The sequence below is a fragment of the Euprymna scolopes genome, unplaced genomic scaffold, assembly GCF_053919585.1.
Source record: "Euprymna scolopes isolate OS-2025 unplaced genomic scaffold, ASM5391958v1 sca1, whole genome shotgun sequence".
Classification (NCBI taxonomy): domain Eukaryota; kingdom Metazoa; phylum Mollusca; class Cephalopoda; order Sepiida; family Sepiolidae; genus Euprymna; species Euprymna scolopes.
In genome coordinates this window covers 903,057-910,556 of record NW_027633102.1, presented here as the reverse complement: position 1 = coordinate 910,556, position 7,500 = coordinate 903,057, and the positions used below count along the sequence as shown (strand labels likewise).

Sequence of the window (7,500 nt, the reverse complement as noted above, 5' to 3'; positions counted from 1 at the left end):
GTCGTCGTCGTCGAGCGACCGGGTATATTCAAGACGCCTCTACCGACACCACCACACCAGCGGGCAGTTTAGCGAGCTTGCCAACTCCTCTGCCTCCTCAAGCGCTTCCAGACGCCTACCGACACCACATGCTGCTGGCTGTCTGTTGTTACAATGGAATTTAAAAAAAAACAAACAAAAAACCCAACTCTATTAAGATTTTCGATAGTTGGAAAATAATAATAAATTAAGATTTTCGATAGATTGAAATAATGATAAATTGATTTTAGCAGGGCTGCTGAGTTAGCTTATAGGAGCGAGCTAAAGTAAGAAAGAAACAACGCCGAAACACACCGACCGCACCCCGACGACGACGACGACGACGACGACGACGACCACGGGTAAACGGCGGGACTAACTGTGACTCTCTTAAGGTGTGAGGAGGCTTTGCCTCTTAAGCAAGGTTGACTGACGCCTACCGACACCGGTCAGTCGGCGAGGCTCCCGGCGGCCCCGAGCGGGACCACAGGTTGCGGAAGGCGTCCAAGTGAGCGGCGGCGAGAGGCGGAGGCCCCCCGGGGTCGACTCCGCGGCCCCGGGTCGGTGTGCGGGCCTCCAGAGCTCGATAAAGTAGTGGTGTCGCTAGCGGTCGAGAAGGCACTTTTCGACGCCTACTGCCACCCCACATGGCGGTAGGCGCAAAACTGGAAAATCGCCGACCAGAAATGTCGCTTCGTATAATCGACGTTTTTTTTGACCACCATTTTCAGGTGTCGGAGGTGGGTCTGGACGAATACCAACACCATTTCTGGGGTTTCACTACCGCCCGGCTTCTCCGACATATGTTGGAAAGGAGTAGCGATCGAGCGACGGGGGCTGTCGGTAGGCGGCCGCGGGTTGCATGTGTGCCCGGGACAGCACCCCCATCCACTAAGGGGTGTCCCCCGGGGGCCAGGGGGACCTCGTCCAGGTCGGCCGGGCGCTTCCAGACGCCTACCGACACCGGTCAGGTCGGCGAGGCTCCCGGCGGCCCCGAGCGGGACCACAGGTTGCGGAAGGCGTCCAAGTGAAGCGGCGCGAGAGGCGGAGGCCCACGGGGTCGACTCCGCGGCCCCCGGGTCGGTGTGCGGGCCTCCAGAGCTCGATAAAGTAGTGGTGTCGCTAGCGGTCGAGAAGGCACTTTTCGACGCCTACTGCCACCCCCACATGGCGGTAGGTGTAAAATCGGAATAGACCGGACCAGGAATGTCGAGGGGGAAAAAAATGACAAAGTCCTGGTGTGCCTAGCCTACGAGAAGGCACTTTGCGACGCCTACCGACATCCCCATGTGGCAGTAGGCGTAAAAACTGGAAAATCGCCGACCAGAAATGTCGCTTCGTATAATCGACGTTTTTTTTGACCACCATTTTCAGGTGTCGGAGGTGGGTCTGGACAAATACCAACACCATTTCTGGGGTTTTCCAGTTTGAAAGTTTTATAAAACATGTTCGGTAGGAAGCACACTTTGGTGTGTCGTTCGTCGGAGCAGCGACCTCTTTGCCTCGTGGTGGTCCGGAACGTCTCTACGTGCTTGTCGCAAAGGCGTCAGAAAGTGGCATCTCCGCCGCCTAGGGCTGTCACCGTTATCGCTGTCGCCCCGCGCTCCAACTTGTTTTGATCCGCCGCCTTCGTTCCTGCCAACCGTGCGCCCGCTCATCGTCGTTAGGTTATAATACGTGGTACGTGTGTGTGCTTCTCCGTGGACCTAGGGCTGCTCGACGTGTCGAACGATATGTTGGAACAACTAACGGCTCCTTTTCCTGGTTCCATAGTCGTCGTGGTACCCGCGTCGTCAGCCATATCTATGTCCACCATGTTTAGCCGATACGTTTGCTGCAGCTTCTGCTTCCGCCTCAGCGTTCGCCGCTCTCAGCCGCCGCTGTTGTTGCTGCCGTTCTGCCATTCAACCACTACCTGCGAATCTTTCGATGATCGGCCGAACGACCCATCGCTGTGCGACCGATAAATCCTCCGGATTAGGGAGAACGCCGCCGCTCTCTGCCGCCGTCGACCGGAAAAACGTACATTGTTGAAAGAACGAACGAACGAACGAACGAACGAATAACGAACGAGCGAACAAACAAACAAAAATAGCCGCGGGGGATGCACTATGTAGATCCTGATCCCCTTGTAACCATACGTACGTTGTTCGATGCTCTCCCGTCCTGGAAGTCGCCGCAGCAAACAGGAGGATGAGCAGCAGCAGGCGCCGCCGCCGTAACCGCCGCCTGCCTGCCGCCTCCTACTCCTGTCCGCGTCCGATCTCACAGCCGTGTGAACGTTCGCTGACACCCGATTTCTTTCCGTCTGGCAAAACCTTGGACGTCCCGCTCGCGGTACACGTGCTGCAGCGACTTCTCGTCCGACAACGCATAAGCGTCGACGTCTGCCGCCGCATCTTCTGATACGTGGACGGTGATAGCGCTAGTCCTTCTTGCGCCACCTCCACCTTTGTTAGCGCCAAAGAAGATCGATCGAGCAGTCGTGGTCGCAGTCGATTAACCGTTTTCACCGTCCGCAGTTCCCAAGCCGCCGATCAAGTCGTTGCTCTTCTTGTTCGTTCTTCCCATACCGTCGATTTGCACGGCTGCCGGATGAGCCATCCTCTGTCCGGCGAAGCGCTCACGTCAGTGATCGATACTTGCACCGACAGTCCTCCCGCTCGCGACTCGGTGCTCGAATCGGACTCGTTCGTTTTTATCTCGATGCGATTGTGAAAAGGGGACCGGTCGTCAATGTCGTGTGTGTCGACGATGTTGTTCGCCCGGTCCCCGCCGCGATTGTTGTCGTTTTTTTTTTTTTTTTTTCCCCTACGTTCGCCGTCGGCACGGACGAAAGGGTGAGAAAAAAAAAAAAGCTCGAAAAGCGGCCCAAAAAATCGGACCGAGGAGCCGCTTGCGAGAACGCGCCATGTGCACGTTGTCTCTCCTCGGTTTTCCGAGCACGAACACGACGCCGGTCGGTCGGTCGGTCGACGAAGGCGACGACGAAGGTGACGGGAAAATTTACGCCGCCGCTGCCCTGGTCCAGCTCCTCCCCGATGACGGCTGTGATGTTGACGTTGACGTTGGCGACGACGACGACGACGACGGAGACGACGACGACGACGAGACGGCATCGATGGCGACCACGATGACGACGACCTCGACGAGTTCAGTCTGCACCTTGACCTCCGATGTCCGTGTGCACTGCCGTCGTGCTGTATGTCGTTTGTCGTATGTATCGCTGTCAAGGGTGCCGTGTCGTTGTGTTTGTCGACGTTGTTGCTTGCTCTCTCGTCTCGGTCGGTTGTACGTTGATGACGACGACGACGACGAAGACGACGACGACGACGACGAGACGGCATCGATGGCGACCACGATGACGACGACCTCGACGATTCCAGTCTGCACCTTGACCTCGATGTCCGTGTGCACTGCCGTCGTGCCTGTTTGTCGTTTGTCGTATGTATCGCTGTCAAGGGTGCCGTTGTCGATGTTGTTGTTGTCGACGCTGTCGTCTGTTCTCTCTTCTCGGCCGGCTGTGACGTGGACGTTGACGACGACGACGACGAGACGGAATCGATGGCGACCACGATGACGACGACCTCGGCGAGTTCAGTCTGCACCTTGACCTTCGATGTCCGTGTGCACTGGCCGTCGTGCTGCTTGTCGTTTGTCGTATGTATCGCTGTCAAGGGTGCCGTTGTCGTTGTTGTTGTCGACGTGGTCGCTTTCGTTCTTTGAGTCTCGGTCTCGGTCCAAGTCAAGGGAGAAACAAAAAGAGGCCATCAGCGCGGGCAGCGCGCTTCTACTGACGGCGAACCTCCTCGAAAAACAAATAAACACGTGCCCGTCGTTGTAGTTGTCTGTCTTATGTCGGTCGGTCGGTCGGTCGGTCTGTCGTTCTGTCGAAACAAAGTCCCAAATTCCAACGATACCTGGTTGATCCTGCCAGTAGTCATATGCTTGTCTCAAAGCTTAAGCCATGCAAGTGTAAGTTCACGCCACGCATTAGAACGGGCGAAACCGCGAATGGCTCAGGAACCGGACCTAATCCTCGGGACCGTATTCCTCCTCGGAGGCGATGGATAACTGTGGCAATCTAGAGCTAATACATGTGACACAGGCCGCGATCGGTCGGCGCGCCGTCGTCGCCACGCCTCGCGCGCTGGCACCCGCGTCGGCCGTTCCGGGTCGCGGCGTACATATTAGACTGAGACCGATGCGCGTCATTCCGTCCTCCCGTCGTCGGCGGTTCCCGCTCGCGGGTCCGTTCGGTGGCGGGGCTCATAGGGCGGCGCGCTCGCTTGGTGACTCTGGATAACTCACTGGTCGATCGCACGAGCTTTCACGCCGCGACGGGTCTCTCGAGGGTCCGCCCTATCAACTGTCGACGGTCGGTTAAGTGCCTACCGTGTTACTACGGGTAACGGGGAATCGGGTTCGATTCCGGAGAGGGAGCATGCGAAACGGCTACCACATCCAAGGAAGGCAGCAGGCGCGCAATTACCCACTCCCGGCACGGGGAGGTAGTGACGAAAAATAACGACGCGGGACTCTGTCGAGGCCCCGCGATCGGAATGAGTACACTTCAAATCCGTTAACGAGGACCAACCGGAGGGCAAGTCTGGTGCCAGCAGCCGCGGTAATTCCAGCTCCGGTAGCGTATATTAAAGTTTGTTGCGGTTAAAAAGCTCGTAGTCCGAACTCGGGTTCGTGGTCGCGCAAGCGGCCCCGGGGCGGCGGCGCCATCGTCCGTCGTTGACTTTGGTCGTCCGTTCGCATTCCCGGCCCTTTCCGCCGGTGTCAACCGCTAGCATACCCGCCACGCGGTCCTGCCGCGAGGTGGACGAGGAGGTCGTGATCGGGATCCGGGAAAAAAAAAACAAGTGGTCGTCGGTTCGGTTTCCGGGAGTAGTCTAACGGGGGGGTGCTACGTGTGTGTGTTTGGGTGTGTTCATTCGCATCCCCGCACTCTGACCCCCGCGCTTCTCTCCCTCTCCCTTTCGCGCGTTCCTCTTTTTTTTTGAACCCCCCGGTCCGCTCCGAGTCCCTGCTTCGTGTCTTGTCTGCGCGCGTGTTGCGGTCGGCGGTTTCTCCTCCAAGGGTGCTCTTAACCGAGTGTCCGCGGCGGCCGGTACGTTCACTTTGAAAAAATTAGAGTGCTCAGAGCGGGCTGTTCAAGCTTGCATACGATAAGCATGGAATGATGGAAGAGGGCCTCGTCTACGTCTGTCGGTCTCCGTCTACGGCGAGGCAATGATCGAAGGGAGCGGTCGGGGCCACTCGTATTGCGACGTTAGAGGTGAAATTCTTGGATCGTCGCAAGACGAACTGCAGCGATGGCGTGTGGCAAGCACGTTTTCCTCGATCAAGAGCGAAAGTCGGAGGTTCGAAGACGATCAGATACCGTCGTAGTTCCGACCGTAAACGATGCCGACCGGCGATCCGCCGGCGTTCGCTTCCATGACCCGGCGGTAGCCTGCGGGAACCAGAGTTCGGTTCCGGGGGGAGTATGGTTGCCAAAGCTGAACTTAAAGGAATTGACGGAAGGCACCACCAGGAGTGGAGCCTGCGGCTTAATTTGACTCAACACGGGAAAACTCACCCGGTCCGGACACCGGTAGGATTGACAGATCGATAGCTCTTTCTCGATTCGGTGGGTGGTGGTGATGGCCGTTCTTAGTTGGTGGAGCGATCCGTCTGGTTGATTCCGATAACGAACGAGACTCCGGCCTGCTAACTAGTGCGCCGATGTCAGTGATTTTACGGCGGCTCGGCGTCCTCCGTGGGCGCTCGGGTCCGGGTCGGTTTTCTCACGCACTTCTTAGAGGGACGGGTGGCAGAAAGCCACACGGGCGGAGCGATAACAGGTCTGTGATGCCCTTAGATGTCCGGGGCCGCACGCGCGCTACACTGGAGGTATCAGCGGGGACTTCGCCCGGCCCGAGAGGTTGGGAAACCTCTGAACCACCTCCCGTGATAGGGATCGGGGCCTGTAACCAACCCCGTGAACGAGGAATTCCCGGTAGGCGCGGGTCAACAGCCCGCGTCGATCACGTCCCTGCCCTTTGTACACACCGCCCGTCGCTACTACCGATCGAACGGTCCGGTGAGGTCCTCGGATCTGGCCGACGACGCCGCCGGGCAGTGCGCGACGTGTCCGTCACGACACTCGTGCATCTACGCCTCGGCGTTCGATGCCTGGAGAAGACGACCGAACCCGATCGTTTAGAGGAAGTAAAAGTCGTAACAAGGTTTCCGTAGGTGAACCTGCGAAGGATCATTACCGTTTTCCCGTTCGAGACTGGTTTGTTGTTTTCCGGCCTACCTCCTCTGTCTGTCGGCGTCAACGCCTCGAATGCGCGCAAACAAACCTATAAAAGGCGGAGCGAGAGATAGATTTGTGGTGACGCGGAGGTTTTAAAGCCCCAGCTCTTCTTGCTTGCTTCCGCGTCTTACCACCTGTTTGTTTTTTCGCCCACCGCAAGTGATGGCCGCTTCTTCTTTGCCTTGTCGCCGCTTTATCGTTTTTTGTTTTTTTTTGCAGCCGCTGTGCCACCGCCGCTAGCTAAAAACAAACTACTCGCGACATGCAATGCCGTCACGCCTCCTCGCACAGACCTCCTCGCACACTACTAAATCTATATAAACAAAAACTAATATAAAAAACCCAAGTGCTGAACCCTGGACGGGGGGATCCTCGGCTCGTCCGTCGATGAAGAGCGCGGCCAGCCGCGAGAACTGATGCGAATTGCAGGACTCAGTGAACATCGACACCTCGAACGCACATTGCGGCCCCGAGATCCCTTGTCTGGGGCCACGTCCGGTCGAGAGGCCGGAACGTTACATGTCTTTCTCCGTTAACGAAACGAATCTTGCCGTCCCCGTGCCCGCCCGGTCCTCGGCACGGTGGTAACCGGGACGTCGCAGGAGCGAGTGACGAGGGGGAAGAAAAATAAAAAAAGAATTGACTCTTTCAATGTCTTTTTTTTTTTTAAACCCTCTCCGGCCTCCTCCTTCGTCTCCCGCTGGCAGACCGCTGAGTCTTTTCCCTTTTCGACCGCGTGAAGAAACACTGTGGAGGAGGAGCAGGAGGAGTCTGTCCGAAAGCAGCCGAAGGGAGAACAAAACAAAAAAAAAAGCACCGACCTAACCGACTGCCGACGTAAGCGCCGCCTGCTCGTCTCGCTCTCTGCCTCATGAAGGTGTCTCTCAGCGACGCCTCGAGCAGCGCGACGAGCACGGCCGTCGCACCGTAAAAAGGTGGCCGCGTCGTAGGCAACGTCGGATGGGGAGGACCCACGCTTTTTTTTTAATTGTTGGCTTCTTCATTTTTCGGTCGGACGGGCGCTATATCGGCCAGCCGTCGTCACACGGAGGTACCGATCGAGATTCCTCTCCTCCAAACACCACACTCTACTAAAAACCGCCGCCCTCGGCTCGGACGAGACGACCCGCTGAACTTAAGCATATCGCTAAGCGGAGGAAAAGAAAACC

The 7,500-nt window shown here is 57.3% G+C and overlaps 1 non-coding gene and 1 pseudogene across 1 annotated transcript; both read left to right on the top strand.

Moving 5' to 3' along the window:
- Positions 1 to 3,935: 3,935 nt before the first annotated feature.
- On the top strand, positions 3,936 to 6,289 carry LOC145273568 (small subunit ribosomal RNA; annotated as a pseudogene).
- Positions 6,290 to 6,683: 394 nt separating this feature from the next.
- On the top strand, positions 6,684 to 6,840 carry LOC145273388 (5.8S ribosomal RNA). Its single transcript, XR_013866381.1, has one exon. It is a non-coding gene; the product is annotated as a 5.8S ribosomal RNA (ribosomal RNA).
- The last annotated feature ends 660 nt before the right edge of the window (positions 6,841 to 7,500 follow it).